Below are 25,348 nucleotides of genomic sequence, written 5' to 3'. Positions count from 1 at the left end.
GTTTTCCTTTAGAAACTGTGCTGGGATGATCTGCAGATTCCAGAAGTGGCGACGGGCATGCTGCTTCTCAAGCACCTGTGGAATCCGGACACCGCTGGCATCCCCCTCGGTGTGCCCCTGCCCTTCCCACAGGGCTGCCCCACCCGTCACGACCATCGGCTGTACCCCAGTGGCCGTGTCGAGTGTGCTCACGGCTGGCGGGCAGGACTCTGGTTTACATCACCCACCACCTGCCTCTGCTGGATGCCTGCCCGGATGGTGGGAACACATTGGTAGTGGTGCAATTCCATACCTTAATGCTTTCTTTTCTTCCTTTTATCTAAGGGTATTTTTAATAGGCAACGAGGCCAAAACAGATGATGAAAGATAAGGGGTGTGTTTTTACCCATTTTTCGTGTACAGCAGTATCATCGGGAGCATGGCCACAGGTAGGATGACGAAGGACCCCACCCCCAGACACTGTCTCAAAGGAAAGCGTGAATGCAGACAAAATCCTCAAGGAAAGAGTTGTTCATTTGGACAGTGCCTTAAAAGCACACTTTTTTTAACATGAAAATTACAATTTTTAAAAAATGTATTTTATCTGTAGTATAGTTGATTTACAGTGTTGTGTTAGTTTCAGGTGTACAGCAAAGTGATTCAGTGATACATATTCATGTATCTATTCCCTTTTTTTTTTTAAGATTTAATTTTATTTATTTTTGGCTGTGTTGGGTCCTTGTTGCTATGCGCGGGCTTTTTCTAGTTGCCGCGAGTGGGGCTACTCTCTTCATTGCAGTGCATGGGCTCTAGGCACGTGGGCTTCAGTAGTTGCAGCACGTAGGCTCAGTAGTTGTGGCTCGCAGGCTCTAGAGCGCAGGCTCAGTAGTTGCGGCTCACGGGCTTAGCTGCTCCGCGGCATGTGGGATCTTCCCGGACCAGGGCTCGAACCCGTGTCCCCTGCATTGGCAGGCGGATTCTTATCCACTGCGCCACCAGGGAGGTCCCTCATGTATCTATTCTTTTTCAAACTCTTTTCCCATATAGGTTGTTACAGAGTATTGAGTAGAGTTCCCTGTGCTACACAGTAGGACCTTGTTGTTTATTTATTTTATGTACAGTGGTGTGTGTATGTCAATCCAAACTCCTGATTTATCCCTCCCCCCTTTCCCCTTTGGTAACCATAAGTGTGTTTTCTATGTCTGTGAGTCTATTTGTTTTGTACATAGATTCATTTGTATTATTTTTTAGATTCCACATGTAAGTGATATCATATGGTATTTGTCTTTCTCTATCTGACTTACTTCACTTAGTATGATCATCTGTAGGTCCATCCTTGTTGCTGCAAATGGCGTTATTTCATTCTTTTTTATGGGGAGTAATATTCCATTGTATATGCACCACATCTTCTTCATCCATTCCTCTCTCGGTGGATATTTAGGTTGCTTCCATGTCTTGGCTATTGTAAACAGCAAAAGCACACATTTTTTACATAAAAATGAAAGAATTGCTTGTGCTTATCTTCACCCATCTGACTCACTGGACTTAGTGCTGCTAATGCAGGAAAGGAATGAAAACGATTAGGCTCCTTTTGTTTTCAATTCAAGTTTACTGAGACGTCATTTTTTTCAGTAAAAGCAACCCTTTCAGGTGGACAGTTGGGTGAGTTTTAAGCCCTGTGCACGGTTGTGGAATCAGCACCGCCAGTGAGTTGTGTACATTTCCACATTCTCTTGTCATTCTGTTGCCAATTTTGTTCCTCCACTGCCAGCCCCTGGCAACCATTGTTCTGCTTGCTGCTCTTTCTTAAAAACAAATTTTCCTTTTTCATTAGTTTCCTATTTTTCTTAACACATCGCTAGCTTTTGAATATTTACGTGAATTATTTTATTATTTATTGTCCTTTTTCTAAGTAGCACACTGGGAAAAAGGAGAACAATTTATGCAGGAAATTGGAGTTCCCTGAAGATCTGGGTAACCCCATGGAAGTGTACCCCACAAAGGCCGCTCACCCTGGTTTGTGTTAGGGTGAGACAAAGGTGAGACCCACTTCCTCAGCCACAGAAATCAATTCCCAATGTCTGGATTTCAGGTAGCTTAGCAGCTGTGATGTTTGATGGGGGAGGGAACTTTGTTAGTGACGGGCCAAGTTCAGGAAGGAAGCGGTTTACTGGAGGGACCTACAGATTAAAAACAAAATTGTTTATTGACGTGTATTGGCTGTTGTAAACAGCAGAAGCACACATTGAAGTGTAGTTGCTGTACAGTATTGTATAAGGTACAGATACACAGTACAGTGTTGTATAAGGTGCAGACACACGGGACAGTGTTGCGTAAGGTGCAGACACACGGGACAGTGTTGCGTAAGGTGCAGACACACGGGACAGTGTTGCGTAAGGTGCAGACACACGGGGCAGTGTTGCGTAAGGTGCAGACACACGGGACAGTGTTGCGTAAGGTGCAGACACACGGGGCAGTGTTGCGTAAGGTGCAGACACACGGGGCAGTGTTGTGTAAGGTGCAGACACACGGGACAGTGTTGCGTAAGGTGCAGACACACAGGACAGTGATTCACAATTTTTATAGGTTATACTTTATAGTTATTATGAAACAGTGGCTCTGTTCCCTGTGCTGTACAATATATCCTTGTAGCTAATTTTTTACCTAGTAGTTTGTACCTCTTGCTCTGCTCCCCCTATAATGCCCCCCTCCCCCTCCCCTCTCCCCACTGGGAACCACTCGTTTGTTCTCTAGATCTGGGAGTCTGCTTCTTTTTGACCTTGTTGTATTTTTTAGATCCACATACAAGTGAGACCCTACAGTGTTCGTCTTTCTCCATCTGACTTACTTCACTTTGGAGGGAGCGACAGGTTTTGGAGCTTCCATAAAGGTGAGAGATGGCAGAATCCATTGGCCCCATCATGCTGATCAGGGAGAGGACGCCAGGGTCAGACCTCAGGGACCATCTTCATGCAGGGTCAGGGGAGGACGGGGGTCCAGAGGCAGGAGAAAGGAAGGAGCAGCTGATAGTTTTAAAACTACTTATTTCATAGGCGAGTGAAGAGGTTACTGTGGAGCTCTGGACATCCAGGGTGAGGCTGGTGGTTGAAGGAGAAGGAGCTCGGCTGTTGCAGAGGCTGGGATGGTGCAGCACAGGTGGGACTTGGGTGATGTCCTACCCGGGGAGGTGACAGGCAAGGAGGTGGGGACTCTGGAGTGAGGAGCACAGAGGCGACTGCGGGGAACCGGGTGGCAGGGTGACACCGGGGGGGGGGGTTCTGTGCCCAGAGCGGGGGCCACGGAGCAGGTGGGGAGGTGGTAGGAAAGGGACCCACACTTCCCCAGGGAAGTGAGTGAGGGTGTGCATCCAGGCGCAACAGAAAGTTCAAAAACAATGGAAGCAAGCTAGGTAGCCAACAACAGGACGTCCGTTAAATTGTGTATAATATATGTTATACGGTTATTATATTGCTATATTATGTATATTATATCTAATATATAATATACATAATATAGATTATGTACAGTGAACACATAATACACAGTATAGATTATTAATACTAGTATATACTAGTATATATTACTATACTACAATATACCTTATACATATAGTAATATATACTAGTATATACTAGTATTAATATATAGTACTATATGTTGTATATATATATTACCATGTACTAGTATATAACTATATATTATATACTATTTTTTGTATATAATATACATATATAGTGTCTAGTATTTAATTTTAAGTTTATACTATGTAATTTTTAGTACATTAAATTGTATATTATATAGTATATTTCATATACATGTTATATTTTACATTATGATTTTACATTATATTAATTATATACTGTACATTATATATTGTATACAATTACATGTCAATCATTTGTTAGAATGTATATTATATATTCTGTTGTATATGTCTATACATTATATTCATTATACACATATATATTAATATATATATTAATATATACCAATATATAAGTATATAATACATATATTTATACATTATACATACACCTATTATGTATTAAGATATACTCATATATAATGTATAATATATGCAATTATACTCATTATATAATTTATAATATGTGTACACTATATAATACATACTATGCATTACAACTTAAAAATTATACCTTATGTGTTAACTGTCATGCTGTAAAATGTTATACATTTTACATTCTATATGTGTGTTGTATATTATAAATCATATTGTATGTCTATCATATTGCCATATTTATAATAGTTATTTATATTTATTAGATACACACACATATAATACAGGGTAGTGCGGACATGAATATTACTTTCTTCGAGGCTGCTTCCCTTCAGACTAAAGACGTTGAAGGCCACGTATCACTTTCCTTAAGACTCGTCCTCGGGACCCCACCACTGGAGACCGTCCTGAGGCACCGGCTGGACGCTGTCGTGTCACAGTGATCATGTCACAGTGAGTTAGAGCCCACCTCTGCTCCACAGAGCCCACCTTCAAGGGGAGGGGGCACCAAAATCAGACAACATCACAACCTAATTTCAAACGCTCATCCGTATTAAGAAATACACCCTAAGGACAGGAGGAAATGAAAACGCGCTTGTAGGACCCTATGATAGGAAACGGGAGATGCTCCGTGGACAGACAGTACATCACCTTCGTCATCATGTCCATTCCCGGGGGTCCGTCCATGCGGCTTTTCGTGCTTCTCGAAGCCCTTCCCTGATGACCCTATGCCCCCCTACGGTGCTTGGTGAGGGGGACCACTGAGCCAGCCTGCAGCTCTGAACCTCGTTCTCAGCTTTCCACACCCGTGGATGAGCTGAGCTTCCTCGTGGAAAAGAGAAGAAAAGGAAGGGACACTTCTCGGCACCAAATTCCCCCAAATCCTGGATCTCCAGGTCTGCAACCTCAGCAAGTACCCTCTGAACTACCCTGACCCCCACGGGCTGAATGATGACACATGGCCCCAGGGAGGGAGGGGCCAGTTGCTAAGTAGACCTTACGTCCTGCGGGGACACAGCCCTGATGAGTCTTGCCATCCTTACCCGGTTCCCTCTGGGTCCAGAAACAGTCGTGACAAACAAACCTGCACATAGCTGAGCCCTGGGCGTCTGCGCTTCTGTTCATTCCAGATCCCTTCCTGTTCTAGAATTCAGAATCTGATCATAAATCCACCATCCCTTATTTGGTCGGACCGGTAGAGCCATAACAACCCACTTAACTGTTTTTCCCCTGGGGTCCATTTTTAGGTCATCCCCATCCTGTGATCTGGATCAGTGTTCTCTACAATCTCGGGTTTTCCAAGGAATGACTCGTAAGCAGCATCTTGGGAAATCCACCCCCAATAATGCCCTCCCAGGAACAGTTACCGTGGGTCCAAAGAGCTGGTTTCTCCTGGGGTCCACATTTACGTCAGGATAACACAGGCGTCTCGTCCGTTCTGTGGTGGTGAGATGTTGTCAGGAAGGGTCGAACACATACGCTGACCTGTGACACACTGTTTCCTTGGTGGCGTTTCTTCTAGTTATGATTTCACGTCCCTAGTGACTCATCAGCATCCCAGACATCTCGTGACAAAAATCTCAGGCAATCAAAGAGAAGGAAAGGTTTGTGATGGACACTGCTGAATCCTTGACGTATTAAAGGCTGTCAGCGCTGCCCTGATGTCCTCGAGTGGCACTGCTTCCTGCGTTCGAGTCCCTTGGTTCTTTCAAGAAAATATCAGAGAATCCATATCAGACAGTGTCATTGCTGGATTTTTCTACCCCCAAACATTTGAGACGGTGATTATAGGCATTAGAATATAAGATGGGCACTTAACAGGTAGGTCATGACACTAATCATCTAATTATTTTGCCTTATTAACTAACTCATGTCCTTGATTAGCAACTGACCAGGCTGGGCTGCGATGGCTGTTTTTCAGTGATACCGGGAGACAGATGGTCTGTTCAAAGAAGGTAATGGCTTTACAGTATTTTTCAGAGGTTCCCCAATATAAATCACTTGGTGTCTCCATCAAACGGCCGCAGCATTTACTTAGCTGACTCAGATTCCCCTGGGAAGCGGTCTGCTCCTCTCCTGGAGATTCAGGATACAGGAACCAGCAGATCCTCACTATGTCGGTGACAATGACACAAATCTGGATTAACTTTCTGAGCTGCCAGTTGCCTCACGGGTCCCATCTCCATCACTAACCACCTTCCAGGCAACCTCCCAAAACTGGGTGCACATGCCACTATTGTACACAGGCACCCACACATAGAGACACACCTGCACGCACACAGACAAGACATTCAGATGGAAACACATAAAGACACATGCATGTACACAGACACGCAAGCAAACATACACACACAGACTCAGACACATGCAAACACACACAGAGGGACTCCCATGTACATACACAGTGCCTGAGTTCTGTAGAATCCAGAAAACACCATCTTGCCTTCTATTTACCCACATTCAAAAACTAAAGATTTCTTTATACCCTCCCATTTTTTAAATGAAAATACAGTTGGCAGTTAACATATGCATCTGAACATGTTTTGTTATGATTCTCACCACTTAGGATATATTTTATATATACAGTTGGGCATACACTCACATACTTGTGAATACTTGGGTATCTATTATATATAAACTTTGGGAGACAGACAGATAGAAATGCTTGTTATAACTCAACTTGGTGTTGAGTTCGCTTGGGCTGCTGTAACAAAATACTCCAGACTTGGTGGCTTAGATAACAGACATGTATCTCTCCCAGTCCTGGAATCTGAGATCCAGGTGTGGGCAGGGCTGGTTCCTCCTGAGGCCTCTCTCTCCTCCCTGGGTCGTCCCTCTGTGTGTGTCTGTGTCCTGATCTCCTCTTCTTTTTTTTTTTAAACATCTTTATTGAAGTATAATTGCTTTACAATGGTGTGTTAGCTTCTGCTTTATAACAAAGTGAATCAGTTATACATATACATATGTTCCCATATCTCATCCCTCTTGCATCTCCCTCCCTCCCACCCTCCCTATCCCACCCCTCTAGGTGGTCACAAAGCACCGAGCTGATCTCCCTGTGCTATGCGGCTGCTTCCCACTAGCTATCTATTTCACATTTGGTAGTGTATATATGTCCATGACACTCTCTCACCCTGTCACATCTCACCCCTCCCCCTCCCCATATCCTCAAGTCCATTCTCTAGTAGGTCTGTGTCTTTATTCCCATCTTGCCACTAGGTTCTTCATGACCTTTTTTTTAAAATTTTTTTTTCCCTTAGATTCCATATATATGTGTTAGCATACTGTATTTCTTTTTCTCTTTCTGACTTACTTCACTCTGTATGACAGACTCTAACTCCATCCACCTCATTACAAACACCTCCATTTCATTTCTTTTTATGGCTGAGTAATATTCCATTGTATATATGTGCCACATCTTCTTTATCCATTCATCCGATGATGGACACCTAGGTTGCTTCCATGTCCTGGCTATTGTAAACAGAGCTGCAATGAATATTTTGGTACATGACTCTTTCTGAATTATGGTTTTCTCAGGGTATATGCCCAGTAGTGGGATTGCTGGGTCGTATGGTAGTTCTATTTTTAGTTTTTTAAGGAACCTCCATACTGTTCTCCATAGTGGCTGTATCAATTTACATTCCCACCAACAGTGCAAGAGGGTTCCCTTTTCTCCACACCCTCTCCAGCATTTATTGTTTCTAGATTTTTTGATGATGGCCATTCTGACCGGTGTGAGATGATACCTCATTGTAGTTTTGATTTGCATTTCTCTAATGATTAATGATGTTGAGCATTCTTTCATGTGTCTGTTGGCAATCTGTATATCTTCTTTGGAGAAATGTCTATTTAGGTCTTCTGCCCATTTTTGGATTGGGTTGTTCGTTTTTTTGTTATTGAGCTGCATGAGCTGCTTGTAAATCTTGGAGATTAATCCTTTGTCAGTTGCTTCATTTGCAAATATTTTCTCCCATTCTGAGGGTTGTCTTTTGGTCTTGTTTATGGTTTCCTTTGCTGTGCAAAAGCTTTTAAGTTTCATTAGGTCCCATTTGTTTATTTTTGTTTTTATTTCCATTTCTCTAGGACCTGGGTCAAAAAGGATCTTGCTGTGATTTATGTCATAGAGTGTTCTGCCTATGTTTTCCTCTAAGAGTTTGATAGTGTCTGGCCTTACACTTAGGTCTTTAATCCATTTTGAGTTTATTTTTGTGTATGGTGTCAGGGAGTGTTCTAATTTCATACTTTTACATGTACCTGTCCAATTTTCCCAGCACCACTTATTGAAGAGGCTGTCTTTTCTCCACTGTATATGCTTGCCTCCTTTATCAAAGATAAGGTGACCATATGTGCGTGGGCTTATCTCTGGGCTTTCTATCCTGTTCCATTGATCTATATTTCTGTTTTTGTGCCAGTACCAAACTGTCTTGATTACTGTAGCTTTGTAATATAGTCTGAAGTCAGGGAGCCTGATTCCTCCGGCTCCATTTTTCATTCTCAAGATTGCTTTGGCTATTCGGGGTCTTTTGTGTTTCCATACAAATTGTGAAATTTTTTGTTCTAGTTCTGTGAAAAATGCCAGTGGTAGTTTGATAGGGATTGCATTGAATCTGTAGATTGCTTTGGGTAGCAGAGTCATTTTCACAATGTTGATTCTTCCAATCCAAGAACATGGTATATCTCTCCATCTATTTGTATCATCTTTAATTTCTTTCATCAGTGTCCTATAATTTTCTGCATACAGGTCTTTTGTCTCCTTAGGTAGGTTTATTCCTAGGTATTTTATTCTTTTTGTTGCAATGGTAAACGGGAGTGTTTTCTTAATTTCACTTTCAGATTTTTCATCATTAGTATACAGGAATGCAAGAGATTTCTGTGCATTAATTTTGTATCCTGCTACTTTACCAAATTCATTGATTAGCTCTAGTAGTTTTCTGGTAGCATCTTTTGGATTCTCTATGTATAGTATCATGTCATCTGCAAACAGTGACAGCTTTACTTCTTCTTTTCCGATTTGGATTCCTTTAATTTCTTTTTCTTCTCTGATTGCTGTGGCTAACACTTCCAAAACTATGTTGAATAATAGTGGTGAGAGTGGGCAACCTTGTCTTGTTCCTGATCTTAGTGGAAATGGTTTCAGTTTTTCACCATTGAGGACAATGTTGGCTGTGGGTTTGTCATATATGGCCTTTATTATGTTGAGGAAAGTTCCCTCTATGCCTACTTTCTGCAGGACTTTTATCATAAATGGGTGTTGAATTTTGTCGAAAGCTTTCTCTGCATCTATTGAGATGATCATATGGTTTTTCTCCTTCAATTTGTTAATATGATGTATCACGTTGATTGATTTGCGTATATTGAAGAATCCTTGCATTCCTGGAATAAACCCCACTTGATCATGGTGTATAATCCTTTTAATGTGCTGTTGGATTCTGTTTGCTAGTATTTTGTTGAGGATTTTTGCATCTATGTTCATCAGTGATATTGGCCTGTAGTTTTCTTTCTTTGTGACATCTTTGTCTGGTTTTGGTATCAGGGTGATGGTGGCCTCGTAGAATGAGTTGGGGAGTGTTCCTCCCTCTGCAATATTTTGGAAGAGTTTGAGAAGGATAGGTGTTAGCTCTTCTCTAAATGTTTGATAGAATTCGCCTGTGAAGCCATCTGGTCCTGGGCTTTTGTGTGTTGGAAGATTTTTAATCACAGTTTCAATTTCAGTGCTTGTGATTGGTCTGTTCATATTTTCTGTTTCTTCCTGGTTCAGTCTTGGCAGGTTGTGCATTTCTAAGAATCTGTCCATTTCTTCCAGGTTGTCCATTTTATTGGCATAAAGTTGCTTGTAGTAATCTCTCATGATCGTTTGTATTTCTGCAGTGTCAGTCGTTACTTCTCCTTTTTCATTTCTAATTCTATTAATTTGAGTCTTCTCCCTTTTTCTTTTGATGAGTCTGGCTAATGGTTTATCAATTTTGTTTATCTTCTCAAAGAACCAGCTTTTAGTTTCATTGATTTTTGCTATTGTTTCCTTCATTTCTTTTTCATTTATTTCTGATCTGATCTTTATGATTTCTTTCCTTCTGCTAGCTTTGGGGTTTTTTTGTTCTTCTTTCTCTAATTGCTTTAGGTGCAAGGTTAGGTTGTTTATTCGAGATGTTTCCTGTTTCTTGATGTAGGCTTGTATTGCTATAAACTTCCCTCTTAGCACTGCTTTTGCTGCGTCCCATAGGTTTTGGATCGTCGTGTCTCCATTGTCATTTGTTTCTAGGTATTTTTTGATTTCCCCTTTGATTTCTTCAGTGATCACTTCGTTATTAAGTAGTGTATTGTGTAGCCTCCATGTGTTTGTATTTTTTACAGATCTTTTCCTGTAATTGATATCTAGTCTCATAGCATTGTGGTCGGAAAAGATACTTGATACGATTTCAATTTTCTTAAATTTACCAAGGCTTGATTTGTGACCCAAGATATGATCTATCCTGGAGAATGTTCCATGAGCACTTGAGAAAAATGTGTATTCTGTTGTTTTTGGGTGGAATGTCCTATAAATATCAATTAAGTCCATCTTGTTTAACGTATCATTTAAGGCTTGTGTTTCCTTATTTATTTTCATTTTGGATGATCTGTCCATTGGTGAAAGTGGGGTGTTAAAGTCCCCTACTATGATTGTGTTGCTGTCGATTTCCCCTTTTATGGCTGTTAGCATTTGCCTTATGTATTGTGGTGCTCCTATGTTGGGTGCATAAATATTTACAATTGTTATACCTTCCTCTTGGATCGATCCCTTGATCATTATATAGTGTCCTTCTTTGTCTCTTGTAATAGTCTTTATTTTAAAGTCTATTTTGTCTGATATGAGAATTGCTACTCCAGCTTTCTTTTGATTTCCATTTGCATGGAATATCTTTTTCCATCCCCTCACTTTCAGTCTGTATGTGTCCCTAGGTCTGAAGTGGGTCTCTTGTAGACAGCATATATATGGGTCTTGTTTTTGTATCCATTCAGCCAGTCTGTGTCTTTTGGTGGGAGCATTTAATCCATTTACATTTAAGGTAATTATCGATATGTATGTTCCTATTCCCATTTTCTTAAATGTTTTGGGTTTGTTATTGTAGGTGTTTTCCTTCTCTTGTGTTTCTTGCCTAGAGAAGTTCCTTTAGCATTTGTTGTAAAGCTGGTTTGGTGGTGCTGAACTCTCTCAGCTTTTGCTTGTCTGTAAAGGTTTTAATTTCTCCATCGAATCTGAATGAGATCCTTGCTGGGTAGAGTAATCTTGGTTGTAGGTTTTTCTCCTTCATCACTGTAAGTATATCCTGCCACTCCCTTCTGGCTTGCAGAGTTTCTGCTGAAAGATCAGCTGTTAACCTTATGGGGATGCCCTTGTGTGTTATTTGTTGTTTTTCCCTTGCTGCTTTTAATATGTTTTCTTTATATTTAATTTTTGATAGTTTGATTAATATGTGTCTTGGTGTGTTTCTCCTTGGATTTATCCTGTATGGGACTCTCTGTGCTTCCAGGACTTGATTAACTATTTCCTTTCCCATATTAGGGAAGTTTTCAACTATAATCTCTTCAAATATTTTCTCAGTCCCTTTCTTTTTCTCTTCTTCTTCTGGGACCCCTATAATTCGAATGTTGGTGCGTTTAATGTTGTCCCAGAGGTCTCTGAGACTGTCCTCAGTTCTTTTCATTCTTTTTTCTTTATTCTGGTCTGCAGTAGTTATTTCCACCATTTTATCTTCCAGGTCACTTATCCGTTCTTCTGCCTCAGTTATTCTGCTATTGATCCCATCTAGAGTATTTTTAATTTCATTTATTGTGCTTTTCATCGTTGCTTGGTTCCTCTTTAGTTCTTCTACGTCCTTGTTCAATGTTTCTTGCATTTTGTCTATTCTATTTCCAAGATTTTGGATCATCCTTACTATCATTATTCTGAATTCTTTTTCAGGTAGACTACCTATTTCCTCTTCATTTGTTAGGTCTGGTGTGTCTTGACCCTGCTCCTTCATCTGCTGTGTGTTTTTCTGTCTTCTCATTTTGCTTATCTTGCTGTGTTTGGGGTCTCCTTTTCACAGGCTGCAGGTTCGTGGTTCCCGTTGTTTTTGGTATCTGTCCCCAGTGGCTAAGGTTGGTTCAGTGGGTTGTGTAGGTTTCCTGGTGGAGGGAACTAGTGCCTGTGTTCTGGTGGATGAGGCTGGATGTTGTCTTTCTGGTGGGCTCGTCCACGTCTGGTGGTGTGTTTTGGGGTGTCTGTGGCCTTATTATGATTTTAGGCAGCCTCTCTGTTAATGGATGGGGCTGTGTTCCTGTTTTGCTAGTTGTTTGGCATAGGGTGTCCAGCACTGTAGCTTGCTGGTCGTTGAGTGAAGCTGGGTCTTGATGTTGAGATGGAGATCTCTGAGAGATTTTTGCCGTTTGGTATTACGTGGAGCTGGGAGGTCTCTTGTGGACCAGTGTCCTGAAGTTGGCTCTCCCACCTCAGAGGCACAGCCCTGATGCCTGGCTGGAGCACCAAGAGCCTTTCATCCACACGGCTCAGAATAAAAGGGAGAAAAAATGGAAAGAAAGAAAAAAAGAGGATAAAATAAAATAAAATAAAGCAATTATAATAAAAAATAAGAAAAAAAATTATTAAGAGTAAATTTATTAAGAAAAAAAATTTTTTTTTAATTTTTAAAAATAGATTTATTAATTTTTTATACTAAAAATAAGAAAAAAATTATTTAGAAAAAATTTATTAAAAAAAATTTTTTTAATTTTTTAAAATAAAAAATATGAAAAAACTTATTAAAAAATTTTTTTAAAAATAGAAAATAAGGAAAAAATTATTAAGAAAACATTTATTAGGGAAAAAAAATTTTTTTAAGCCAAAAAAAAAAAAAAAAAAAAAACGGACGGACCTAACCCTAGGACTAACGGTGAGAGCAAAGCTATACAGACAAAATCTCACCCAGAAGCATACACATCTACACTCACAAAAAAAAGGAAAAGGGGAAAAGTTAATATATCCTGCTCCCAAAGTCCATCTCCTAAATTTGGGATGATTCGTTGTCTATTCAGGTATTCAACAGATGCAGGCACATCAGGTTGTTTGTGGAGCTTTAATCCGCTGCTTCTGAGGCTGCTGGGAGAGATTTCCCTTTCTCTTCTTTGTTCGTACAGCTCCCGGGGTTCAGCTTTGGATTTGGACCCGCCTCTGCATGTAGGTCCCCTGAGGGCATCTGTTCCCCGCCCAGACAGAACGGGGTTAAAGGAGCAGCTGATTCGGGGGCTCTGGCTCAGTCAGGCCGGGGGGAGGGAGTGGTACGGAGGAGGCGGGGCGAGCCTGCGGCGGCAGAGGCCGGCGTGACGTTGCAGCAGCCTGAGGCGCGCCGTGCGCTCTCCCGGGGAAGTTGTCCCCGGATTACGGGAGCCTGGCCGTGGCGGGCTGCACAGGCTCCCGGGAGGGGCGGTGTGGAGAATGACCTGTGCTCGCCCACAGGCTGTTTGGTGGCGGCAGCAGCAGCCTTAGCGTCTCATGCCCGTCTCTGGGGTCCGCGCTGATCGCCGCGGCTCGCGCCCGTCTCTGGAGTTCGTTTAAGTGGCGCTCTGAATCCCCTCTCCTTGCGTGCCACAAAACAAAGAGGCAAGAAAAAGTCTCCTGCCTCTTCGGCAGCTGCAGACTTTTTCTCGTGCTCCCTCCCGGCTAGCTGTGGTGCGCTAGACCCTTCAGGCTGTGTTCACGCAGCCAACCCCAGTCCTCTCCCTGGGATCCGACCGAAGCCCGCGCCTCAGCTCCCAGCCCCCGCCCGCCCCGGCGGGGGAGCAGACAAGCCTCTCGGGCTGGTGAGTGCTGCTCGGCGCCGAGCCTCTGTGCGGGAGTCTCTCCGTTTTTCCCTCTGCGTCCCTGTTGCTGTGGGATCCGCGCTGATCGCCGCGGCTCGCGCCCGTCTCTGGAGCTCGTTTAGGCGGCGCTCTGAATCCCCTCTCCTTGCGCGCCGCGAAACAAAGCGGCAAGAAAAAGTCTCTTGCCTCTTCGGCAGCTGCAGTCTTTTTCCCGGACTCCCTCCCGGCCAGCACCGAAGCCCGAGCCCCAGCTCCCAGCCCCGCCCGCCCCGGCGGCCGAGCAGACAAGCCTCTCGGGCTGGTGAGTGCTGGTCGGCACCACTCCTCTGTGCGGGAATCTCCGCTTTGCCCTCCGCACCAATGTGGCTGCGCTCTCCTCCGTGGCTCCGAAGCTTCCCCCCTCTGCTACCCGCAGTCTCTGCCCACGAAGGGGCTTCCTAGTGTGTGGAAACCTTTCCTCCTTCACAGCTCCCTCCCACTGGTGCAGGTCCCGTCCCTATTCTTTTGTCTCTGTTATTTCTTTTTTCTTTTGCCCTACCCAAGTACGTGGGGATTTTCTTGCCTTTTGGGAGGTCTGACGTCGTCTGCCAGCGTTCAGTGGGTGTTCTGTAGGAGCAGTTCCACGTGTAGATGTATTTCTCATGTATCTGTGGGGAGGAAGGTGATCTCCGCGTCTTACTCTTCCGCCATCTTGCCCCTCCTGATCTCCTCTTCTTATAAGGACCCCAGCCCTATGGGATCAGGACCCACCCTAGTGACCTCATTGTACCTTCATCCCCTCTTTAGAGACCCCACCTCCAAATCCAGCCCCATCCTGAGGTCCTGGGAGTCAGGGCGTCAACATATGGACTGTAGGGGCACATAATTTAGCTCACAAGCCTCCCATCTTGCAGAGAAAGTAAAGAGGCTAGTGCTTTGCATAAGGGTGCACCGAGGGGGGAGGGGGATGGAGCCTGGCGCTCACAGGCACAGCTTACCAGCCCCGCAGTGGAAAGCATCTTTCTCTTGGGCTGGAAAGGCTTGAGGGTGGGCTGCCTCTTCTGCGACCCGAGATCTGTAGGTTGGAAGTGGCGATTGCATTCCTGCTGCAGGAACCGCCCCCCGGGGCTTTGAAGTTCAATTGCAATTGCAAGGCAGAACCCCTGCAGAAAAACCAGCGATTCAGCCTCAGCCGCCTTGACCTCGGTGCAGTGCTCCTTGGCCGTGCATTCTTTTTCAGGCGTTATTCATGGAGAGCCTGGCTGGGTGGCTGAAGAAGACCCAGAGGTGATGAAAAAAGAGGCCGTTCAGGAGCCCACACAGAGGACAAGGAGGGAAAAGGAGCTGCCACTGTATCTACTGAGATGAAGTAAAACCACATTGTCTATGTAGGTACACAAACCATTTCAGCTCCAACATCTGCTTCGGAGGGAAGGGGGGCGGCTCTGGATCCATGAGAATTAGACGGTAATTGATTAACAAGCTCCTTACCGTGTCCCCGGAACGTAAGCCACGGTGCATCCGAATCCCTGCACCGTGTTCCGCATGCCGGGATGTTGGCAACCCTCCTTCAGCTGCTTCTCACGGATCGAGCCAGACAGGGCAGCAGGTAGAGATACTGCTCCCCTTTGGAAGGTGAGCCGAAGACACTTGAGTCCTTCTTTGCCGGAGTTTGCGGTCTCTTAGGGAGATGCTCAGTCCTGAAAATCAACAGGTTGAAAAACACATCTTTCTCCCTATGTTACTTCTCATCTGTCCTAGTCATCAAATCTTCATAAGTCGTCGTTTCCCTGAAAGTGTCAGCTATCCCCCTACTTAACATCCCTGGATTCTGTCTGAGTTTCCTGTGGCTACTCTAAGAAAGTACCAAGGACTTGGTAGCTTAAAAGAACAAAAATGTGCCGTCTTATAGTTTTAAAGCCCAAAGCCCTAAAATCAAGGGATCTGCAGGGCTGGTTTCTTCTGGAGGCTCCAGGGGAGAATCTATTTCCTGCCTTTTCCAGCTTCTGGAGGCGTCTGCCATCCTGAGCTTGTGGCCCCTTCCTTGATCATCAAAACAAGCAGCTCAGCATCTTGTAATCAAATACTCCTCTGATGTCCTCTTTACAGGGACCCATGTGATGACACTGGACCACCTGTAAAATCCAGGTCACCTGTGCATCTCAAGGTCCTTAACTGGACCACATCTGCCAACTCCCTTTTGCTACGTAAGTTCACATATTCACAACGTTCGGGGATTAGAACATGGACATCTTTGGGGACATTATTCAGCTGACCACAGCTGCATAATCCACTGTGGGCGTCTCAACACTGATGCCTTATGCTGTTCTGTGCTCTCACTCAGCTCTGGACTTGTAGGTGGATTCCCCCAATCCTTCCTCAGTTCTTATGCTGTTTTACTGTATCTTTAAATAACAGAGGCCAGAAATAAACCCACACACCTACGGTCAATTAATATTTGACAAAGCACGCAAGAATACACAATGGGAAAAAGTCCCTTCAGCAAGTGGTGCTGGGGAAGTTGGAGACATGCATGTAAAATCAATGAAGTTAGAACACACCCCCACACCATACACAAAAATAAACTCAAAATGGATTAAAGACTTAAACATAATACATGGCACCATGAAACTCCCAGAAGAGAACATAGGCAAAACATTCTCTGTCACAAATCATACCAAAGGCAATAGAAATAAAAGCAAAAATAAACAAATGGGACCTAATCAAACTTACAAGCTTTTGCACAGCAAAGGAAACCATGAACAGACAATCTACAGAATGGGAGAAAATATTTGCAAGCAATGCAACCAACAAAGGCTTAATTTCCAAAATCTACAAACAGCTCATACAACTCAACAACAACAACAAAAAACAAACAACCCAATCGAAAAATGGGCAGAAGACCTAAATAGACATTTCTTCAAATAAGACATACAGATGGCAAACAGGCACATGAAAAGGTGCTCAACATCTCTAATTATTAGAGAAATGCACATCAAAAGTACAGTGAGGTATCACCTCACACAGGTCAGAATGGCCATCATCAAAAAGTCTACAAATAATATATGCTCAATAGATGCAGAGAAAGCTTTCGACAAAATTCAACACCCATTTATGATAAAAGTCCTGCAGAAAGTAGGCATAGAGGGAACTTTCCTCAACATAATAAAGGCCATATATGACAAACCCACAGCCAACATTGTCCTCAATGGTGAAAAACTGAAACCATTTCCACTAAGATCAGGAACAAGACAAGGTTGCCCACTCTCACCACTATTATTCAACATAGTTTTGGAAGTGTTAGCCACAGCAATCAGAGAAGAAAAAGAAATTAAAGGAATCCAAATCGGAAAAGAAGAAGTAAAGCTGTCACTGTTTGCAGATGACATGATACTATACATAGAGAATCCAAAAGATGCTACCAGAAAACTACTAGAGCTAATCAATGAATTTGGTAAAGTAGCAGGATACAAAATTAATGCACAGAAATCTCTTGCATTCCTGTATACTAATGATGAAAAATCTGAAAGTGAAATTAAGAAAACACTCCCGTTTACCATTGCAACAAAAAGAATAAAATACCTAGGAATAAACCTACCTAAGGAGACAAAAGACCTGTATGCAGAAAATTATAGGACACTGATGAAAGAAATTAAAGATGATACAAATAGATGGAGAGATATACCATGTTCTTGGATTGGAAGAATCAACATTGTGAAAATGACTCTGCTACCCAAAGCAATCTACAGATTCAATGCAATCCCTATCAAACTACCACTGGCATTTTTCACAGAACTAGAACAAAAAATTTCACAATTTGTATGGAAACACAAAAGACCCCGAATAGCCAAAGCAATCTTGAGAATGAAAAATGGAGCCGGAGGAATCAGGCTCCCTGACTTCAGACTATATTACAAAGCTACAGTAATCAAGACAGTTTGGTACTGGCACAAAAACAGAAATATAGATCAATGGAACAGGATAGAAAGCCCAGAGATAAGCCCACGCACATATGGTCACCTTATCTTTGATAAAGGAGGCAAGCATATACAGTGGAGAAAAGACAGCCTCTTCAATAAGTGGTGCTGGGAAAATTGGACAGGTACATGTAAAAGTATGAAATTAGAACACTCCCTGACACCATACACAAAAATAAACTCAAAATGGATTAAAGACCTAAGTGTAAGGCCAGACACTATCAAACTCTTAGAGGAAAACATAGGCAGAACACTCTATGACATAAATCACAGCAAGATCCTTTTTGACCCAGGTCCTAGAGAAATGGAAATAAAAACAAAAATAAACAAATGGGACCTAATGAAACTTAAAAGCTTTTGCACAGCAAAGGAAACCATAAACAAGACCAAAAGACAACCCTCAGAATGGGAGAAAATATTTGCAAATGAAGCAACTGACAAAGGATTAATCTCCAAGATTTACAAGCAGCTCATGCAGCTCAATAACAAAAAAACGAACAACCCAATCCAAAAATGGGCAGAAGACCTAAATAGACATTTCTCCAAAGAAGATATACAGATTGCCAACAGACACATGAAAGAATGCTCAACATCATTAATCATTAGAGAAATGCAAATCAAAACTACAATGAGGTATCATCTCACACCGGTCAGAATGGCCATCATCAAAAAATCTAGAAACAGTAAATGCTGGAGAGGGTGTGGAGAAAAGGGAACCCTCTTGCACTGTTGGTGGGAATGTAAATTGATACAGCCACTATGGAGAACAGTATGGAGGTTCCTTAAAAAACTAAAAATAGAACTACCATACGACCCAGCAATCCCACTACTGGGCATATACCCTGAGAAAACCATAATTCAGAAAGAGTCATGTACCAAAATATTCATTGCAGCTCTGTTTACAATAGCCAGGACATGGAAGCAACCTAGGTGTCCATCATCGGATGAATGGATAAAGAAGATGTGGCACATGTATACAATGGAATATTACTCAGCCATAAAAAGAAATGAAATGGAGGTGTTTGTAATGAGGTGGATGGAGTTAGAGTCTGTCATACAGAGTGAAGTAAGTCAGAAAGAGAAAAACAAATACAGTATGCTAACACATATATATGGAATCTAAGGGGAAAAAAAAAAAAAAAAGAGGTCATGAAGAACCTAGTGGCAAGATGGGAATAAAGACACAGACCTACTAGAGAATGGACTTGAGGATATGGGGAGGGGGAGGGGTGAGATGTGACAGGGTGAGAGAGTGTCATGGACATATATACACTACCAAATGTGAAATAGATAGCTAGTGGGAAGCAGCCGCATAGCACAGGGAGATCAGCTCGGTGCTTTGTGACCACCTAGAGGGGTGGGATAGGGAGGGTGGGAGGGAGGGAGATGCAAGAGGGATGAGATATGGGAACATATGTATATGTATAACTGATTCACTTTGTTATAAAGCAGAAGCTAACACACCATTGTAAAGCAATTATACTTCAATAAAGATGTTTAAAAAAAATAATAATAAAAATAATATATGCTGGGGAGGGTGTTGAAGGAAAGGGAACCCTCCTGCACCACTGGTGGGAACATAAGTTGGTGCAGCCACTATGGAGAACAGTATGGAGGTTCCTTAGAAAACTAAAAATAGAACTACCATATGACCCAGCAATCCCACTACTGGGCATATACCCTGAGAAAACCATAATTCAAAAACATACAGGCACCCCAATGTTTATAGCAGCAATATTTACAATACCCAGGTCATGGTAGCAACCTAACCATCAGCAGAGGAATGGATAAAGAAGATGTGGTACATATATACAATGGGATATTACTCAGCCATAAAAAGAATGAAATAATGCCATTGGCAGCAACATGGATGGACCTAGAGATGATCATACTAAACGAAGTAAGTCAGACAAATACCATCTGATATTACTTATATGTGGAATCTGAAAAATAATACACATGAACTTATTTACGAAGCAGAAACAGACTCACAGACATAGAAAACAAATTCATGGTTACCAAAGGGGAAAGGTGGGGGAAGGATAAATTAGGAGTTTGGGATTAACATACACACACTACTATATATAAAATAGAGGAAAACGAGGACCTACTGTGTAGCACAGAGAACTCAATATTTTGTAATAACCTAAATGGGAAAAGAATAGGTACATGGATAACTGAATCACTGTGCTGTATACCTGAAACTAAAAACTATACTCCAATAAAAAATAAAAGTAAAATATGTACCGAAAGCTGAGTGGATTGCAGAGTAACTTACATCAGCAGATTCTCATTTCTCTGATCAGGGAAGCAACAGATGATCCATTAAATGGGCGAGTAGAGGGGGAGAGTATGGCGGGTGTACTGATTGCCTGCACTCCATCCCTGTCCACCTCTGCTCCATGCCCCACAGAGCTCACCGTGGGTCCCCCTGTTGGACGCGGGCAGAGGTGCCCAGCAGGAAGAGAGAGAGATGTGACGGGCACGGAGGTGAGGGCTGTCCACCCTCGGCCCCGTCTCACAGGTCAGCTGAGACCCTCCACCAAAAAAACACTGCTCACAGGGGACTTCCCTGCTGGTCCAGTGGTTAAGACTTCACCTTTCAGTACAGGGGTGTGTGGGTTCGATACCTGGTCAGTGAGCTGAGATCACACATGCCTCACAGCCAAAAAACCAAAACATAAATAGTTAAGTCCAGGAAGCACAGAGAGTCCCATTCAGGATAAATCCAAGGAGAAACACGCCAAGACACATATTAATCAAACTATCAAAAATTAAATACAAAGAAAAAATATTAAAAGCAGCAAGGGAAAAACAACAAATAACATACAAGGGAATTCCTATAAGGTTAACAGCTGATTTCTCAGCAGAAACTCTACAAGCCAGAAGGGAGTGGCATGATAAATTTAAAGTGATGAAAGGGAAGAACCTACAACCAAGATTACTCTACCCAGCAAGGATCTCATTCAGATTTGATGGAGAAATCAAAAGCTTTACAGACAAGAAAAAGCTAAGAGAATTCAGCACCACCTAACCAGCTCTACAACAAATACTAAAGGAACTTCTCTAAGTGGGAAACACAAAAGAAAAGGACCTACAAAAATAAACCCATAACAATTAAGAAAATGGTAATAGGAACATACATATCGATAATTACCTTAAAAGTGAATGGATTAAATGCTCCAACCAAAAGAAACAGGCTCACTGAATGGATACAAAACCAAGACCCATATATGCTGTCTACAAGAGACCCACTTCACACCTAAGGACACATATAGACTGAAAGTGAGGGGATGGAAAAAGATACTCCATGCAAATGGAAATCGAAAGCTGGAGTAGCTATACTCTTATCAGATAAAATAGACTTTAAAACAAAGACTATTACAAGAGACAAAGAAGGACACTACATAAGGATCAAGGGATCAATCCAAGAAGAAGATATAACAATTATATATGCACCCAACATAGGAGCACCTCAATACATAAGGCAACTGTTAACAGCTATAAAAGAGGAAATTGACAGTAACACAATAATAGTGAGGGACTTTAACACCTCACTTACACCAATGGACAGATCATCCAAACAAAATTAATAAGGAAACACAAGCTTTAAATGACACAATAGACCAGATAGATTTAATTGATATTTATAGACCATTCCACCTGAAAGTTGGCAGAATACACTTTCTTCTCAACTGCATATGGAATATTCTCCAGGATAGATCAAACCTTGGGTCACAGATCAAGCCTCAGAAAATTTAAGAAAATTAAAATCATACCAAACATCTTTTCTGACCACAACACTATGAGACTGGAAATCAATTACAGGAAAAAAACTGTAAAAACCACAAATACGTGGAGGCTAAACAGTGCACTACTAAATAACCAAAAGATCACTGAAGAAATCAAAGAAGAAATTTAAAAATACATAGAAACAAATGACAACGAAAACACGATGATCCAGAACCTATGGGATGCAGCAAAATCAGTTCTAAGAGGGAAGTTTATAGCAATACAAGCCTACCTCAAACAAGAAAAATCTCAAACAATCTAACCTTACACCTAAAGGAACTAGAGAAAGAAGAACAAACAAAACCCAAAGTTAGCAGAAGGAAAGAAATCATCAAGATCAGAGCAGAAATAAATGAAATAGAAACAAAGAAAACAATAGCAAAGATCAATAAAACTAAAAGCTGGTTCTTTGAGAAGATAAACAAAATTGATAAACCTTTACCCAGACTCATCAAGAAAAAGAGGGAGAGGACTCAAATCAATAAAATTAGAAATGAAAAAGGAGAAGTAACAACAGACTCCGCAGAAATACAAAGCATCCTGAGACTACTACAAGCAACTCTATGCCAATAAAATGGACAACCTGGAAGAAATGGACACATTCTTAGAAAGGTATAACCTTCCAAGATTGAACCAGGAAGAAATAGAAAATATGAACAGACCAATCACAAGTAATGAAATTGAAACTGTGATTAAAAATCTTCCAGCAAACTAAAGTCCAGGACCAGATGGCTTCACAGGTGAATTCTATCAAACATTTAGAGAAGAGCTAACACCCATCCTTCTCAAACTCTTCCAAAAAACTGCAGAGAAAGGAACACTCCCAAACTCATTCTACGAGGCCACCATCACCCTGATACCAAAACCAGACAAAGATGTCACAAAGAAAGAAAACTACAGGCCAATATCACTGATGAACATAGATGCAAAAAACCTCAACAAAATACTAGCAAACAGAATCCAACAGCACATTAAAAGGATCATACACCATGATCAAGTGGGGTTTATTCCAGGAATGCAAGGATTCTTCAATATACGCAAATGAATCAATGTGATACACCATATTAACAAATTGAAGGAGAAAAACCATATGATCATCTCAATAGATGCAGAGAAAGCTTTTGACAAAATTCAACACCCATTTATGATAAAAACCCTGCAGAAAGTAGGCATAGAGGGAACTTTCCTCAACATAATAAAGGCCATATATGACAAACCCACAGCCAATATTGTCCTCAATGGTGAAAAACTGAAACCATTTCCACTAAGATCAGGAACAAGACAAGGTTGCCCACTCTCACCGCTATTATTCAACATAGTTTTGGAAGTTTTAGCCACAGTAATCAGAGAAGAAAAAGAAAGAAAAGGAATCCAAATCGGAAAAGAAGAAGTAAAGCTGTCACTGTTTGCAGATGACATGATAGTATACATAGAGAATCCTAAAGATGCCACCAGAAAACTACTAGAGCTAATCAATGAATTTGGTAAAGTAGCAGGATACAAAATTAATGCAGAGAAATCTCTGGCATTCCTATACACTAATGATGAAAAATCTGAAAGTGAAATTAAGAAAACACTCCCATTTAACATAGCAACAAAAAGAATAAAATATCTAGGAATAAACCTACCTAAGGAGACAAAAGACCTGTATGCAGAAAATTATAAGACACTGATGAAAGAAATTAAAGATGATACAAATAGATGGAGAGATATAGTATGTTCTTGGATTGGAAGAATCAACATTGTGAAAATGACTCTACTACCCAAAGCAATCTACAGATTCAATGCAATCCCTATCAAACTACCACTGGCATTTTTCACAGAACTAGAACAAAAAATTTCACAATTTGTATGGAAACACAAAAGACCCCAAATAGCCAAAGCAATCTTGAGAAAGAAAAACGGAGCTGGAGGAATCAGGCTCCCTGACTTCAGACTATACTACAAAGCTACAGTAATCAAAACAATATGGTACTGGCACGAAAACAGAACTATACATCAATGGAACAGGGTAGAAAGCCCAGAGATAAACCCACGCACCTATGGTCAACTAATCTATGACAAAGGAGGTAAGGATATACAAAGGAGAAAAGACAGCCTTTCCCAGTAAGTGGTGCTGGGAAAACTGGACAGCTACATGTAAAAGAATGAAATTAGAACACTCCCTAACACCATACACAAAAATAAAATCAGAATGGATTAGAGACCTAAATGTAAGACCGGACACTACAAAATGCTTAGAGGAAAACATAGGAAGAACACTCTTTGACATAAATCACAGCAAGATCTTTTTTGACCCATGTCCTAGAGTAATAGAAATAAAACCAAAAATAAACAAATGGGACCTAATGAAATTTAAAAGCTTTTGCAAAGCAAAGGCAACTACAAGCAAGATGAAAAGACAACCCTCAGAATGGGAGAAAATATTTGCAAATGAATCAACAGACAAAGGATTAATCTCCAAAATATATAAACAGCTCATGCAGCTCAATATTAAAAAAAAAACAAACAACCCGATCAAAAAATGGGCAGAAGACCTAAATAGACATTTCTCCAAAGAATACATACAGATGGCCAAGGAGCACATGAAAAGCTGCTCAACATCACTAATTATTAGAGAAATGCAAATCAAAACTACAATGAGGTATCACCTCACACCAGTTAGAATGGGCATCATCAGAAAATCTACAAACAACAAATGCTGGAGAGGGTGTGGAGAAAAGGGAACCCTCTTGCACTGTTGGTGGGAACGTAAATTGATACAGCCACTATAGAGAACAGTATGGAGGTTCCTTAAAAAACTAAAAATAGAACTACCATACGACCCAGCAATCCCAATACTGGGCATATACCCTGAGAAAACCATAATTCAAAAAGAGTCACATACCACAATGTTCATTGCAGCTCTATTTACAATAGCCAGGACATGGAAGCAACAACCTAAGTGTCCATCGACAGATGAATGAATAAAAATGTGGCACATATATACACTGGAATATTACTCAGCCATAAAAAGAAACGAAATCCAGTTATTTGTAGTGAGGTGGATGGACCTAGAGTCTGTCATACAGAGTGAAATAAGTCAGAAAGAGAAAAACAAATACCATATGCTAACACATATATATGGAATCTAAAAAAAAAAAAAAAGGTCAGGAAGAACCTAGGGGCAAGACGGGAATAAAAACGCAGACCTACTAGAGAATGGACTTGAGGATATGGGGAGGGGGAAGGGTAAGCTGGGACAAAGTGAGAGAGTGGCATGGACATATATACACCACCAAATGTAAAATCGATAGCTACTGGGAAGCAGCCACATAGCACAGGGAGATCAGCTGGGTGCTTTGTGACCACCTAGAGGGGTGGGATAGGGAGGGTGGGAGGGAGGGAGACACAAGAGGGAAGAGATATGGGGATATATGTATATGTATAACTGATTCACTTTGTTATAAAATAAACTAACACACCATTGTAAAGCAATTATACTCCAATAAAGATGTTAAAAAAAAAACTAAAAATAGAATTACCATATGATCCAGCAATCCCACTCCTGGGCATATATCCAGAGAAAACCATAACTCAAAAAGACACATGCACCCCAATGTTCCTTGCAGCACTATTTACAATAGCCAGGTCATGGAAGCAACCTAAATGCCCATCGACAGACGAATGGATAAAGAAGATGCAGTACGTATATAAAATGGAATATTACTCAGCCATAAAAAGGAACAAAATTGGGTCATTTGTAGAGACGTGGATGGATCTAGAGACTGTCATACAGAGTGAAGTA

At 41.5% G+C, this 25,348-nt stretch overlaps 2 long non-coding RNA genes across 3 annotated transcripts in view; one reads left to right on the top strand and one right to left on the bottom strand.

The window, feature by feature from the left end:
* Positions 1–1,836: 1,836 nt before the first annotated feature.
* Positions 1,837–5,664, top strand: LOC133082925 (uncharacterized). 2 transcript variants are annotated; one of them, XR_009699086.1, is made up of 5 exons: positions 1,837–2,018; positions 2,776–2,869; positions 3,033–3,135; positions 4,264–5,309; positions 5,520–5,664. It is a non-coding gene; the product is annotated as an uncharacterized LOC133082925 (long non-coding RNA). The 2 variants fall into 2 exon arrangements; XR_009699085.1 differs by having other exon boundaries at positions 4,264–5,664.
* A 9,624-nt stretch (positions 5,665–15,288) lies between these two features.
* The window catches only part of LOC133082924 (uncharacterized), a 130,757-nt gene continuing 120,697 nt past the window's right edge, over positions 15,289–25,348 (bottom strand). Inside the window, exon 5 of the long non-coding RNA XR_009699084.1 lies at positions 15,289–15,492. This is a non-coding gene — a long non-coding RNA (uncharacterized LOC133082924). The remainder of the gene's footprint in view (positions 15,493–25,348) is intronic.

The sequence above is a fragment of the Eubalaena glacialis genome, chromosome Y (assembly GCF_028564815.1).
Source record: "Eubalaena glacialis isolate mEubGla1 chromosome Y, mEubGla1.1.hap2.+ XY, whole genome shotgun sequence".
In the NCBI taxonomy this organism is placed as follows: domain Eukaryota; kingdom Metazoa; phylum Chordata; class Mammalia; order Artiodactyla; family Balaenidae; genus Eubalaena; species Eubalaena glacialis.
This window is presented reverse-complemented; position numbering and strand designations above follow the sequence as displayed.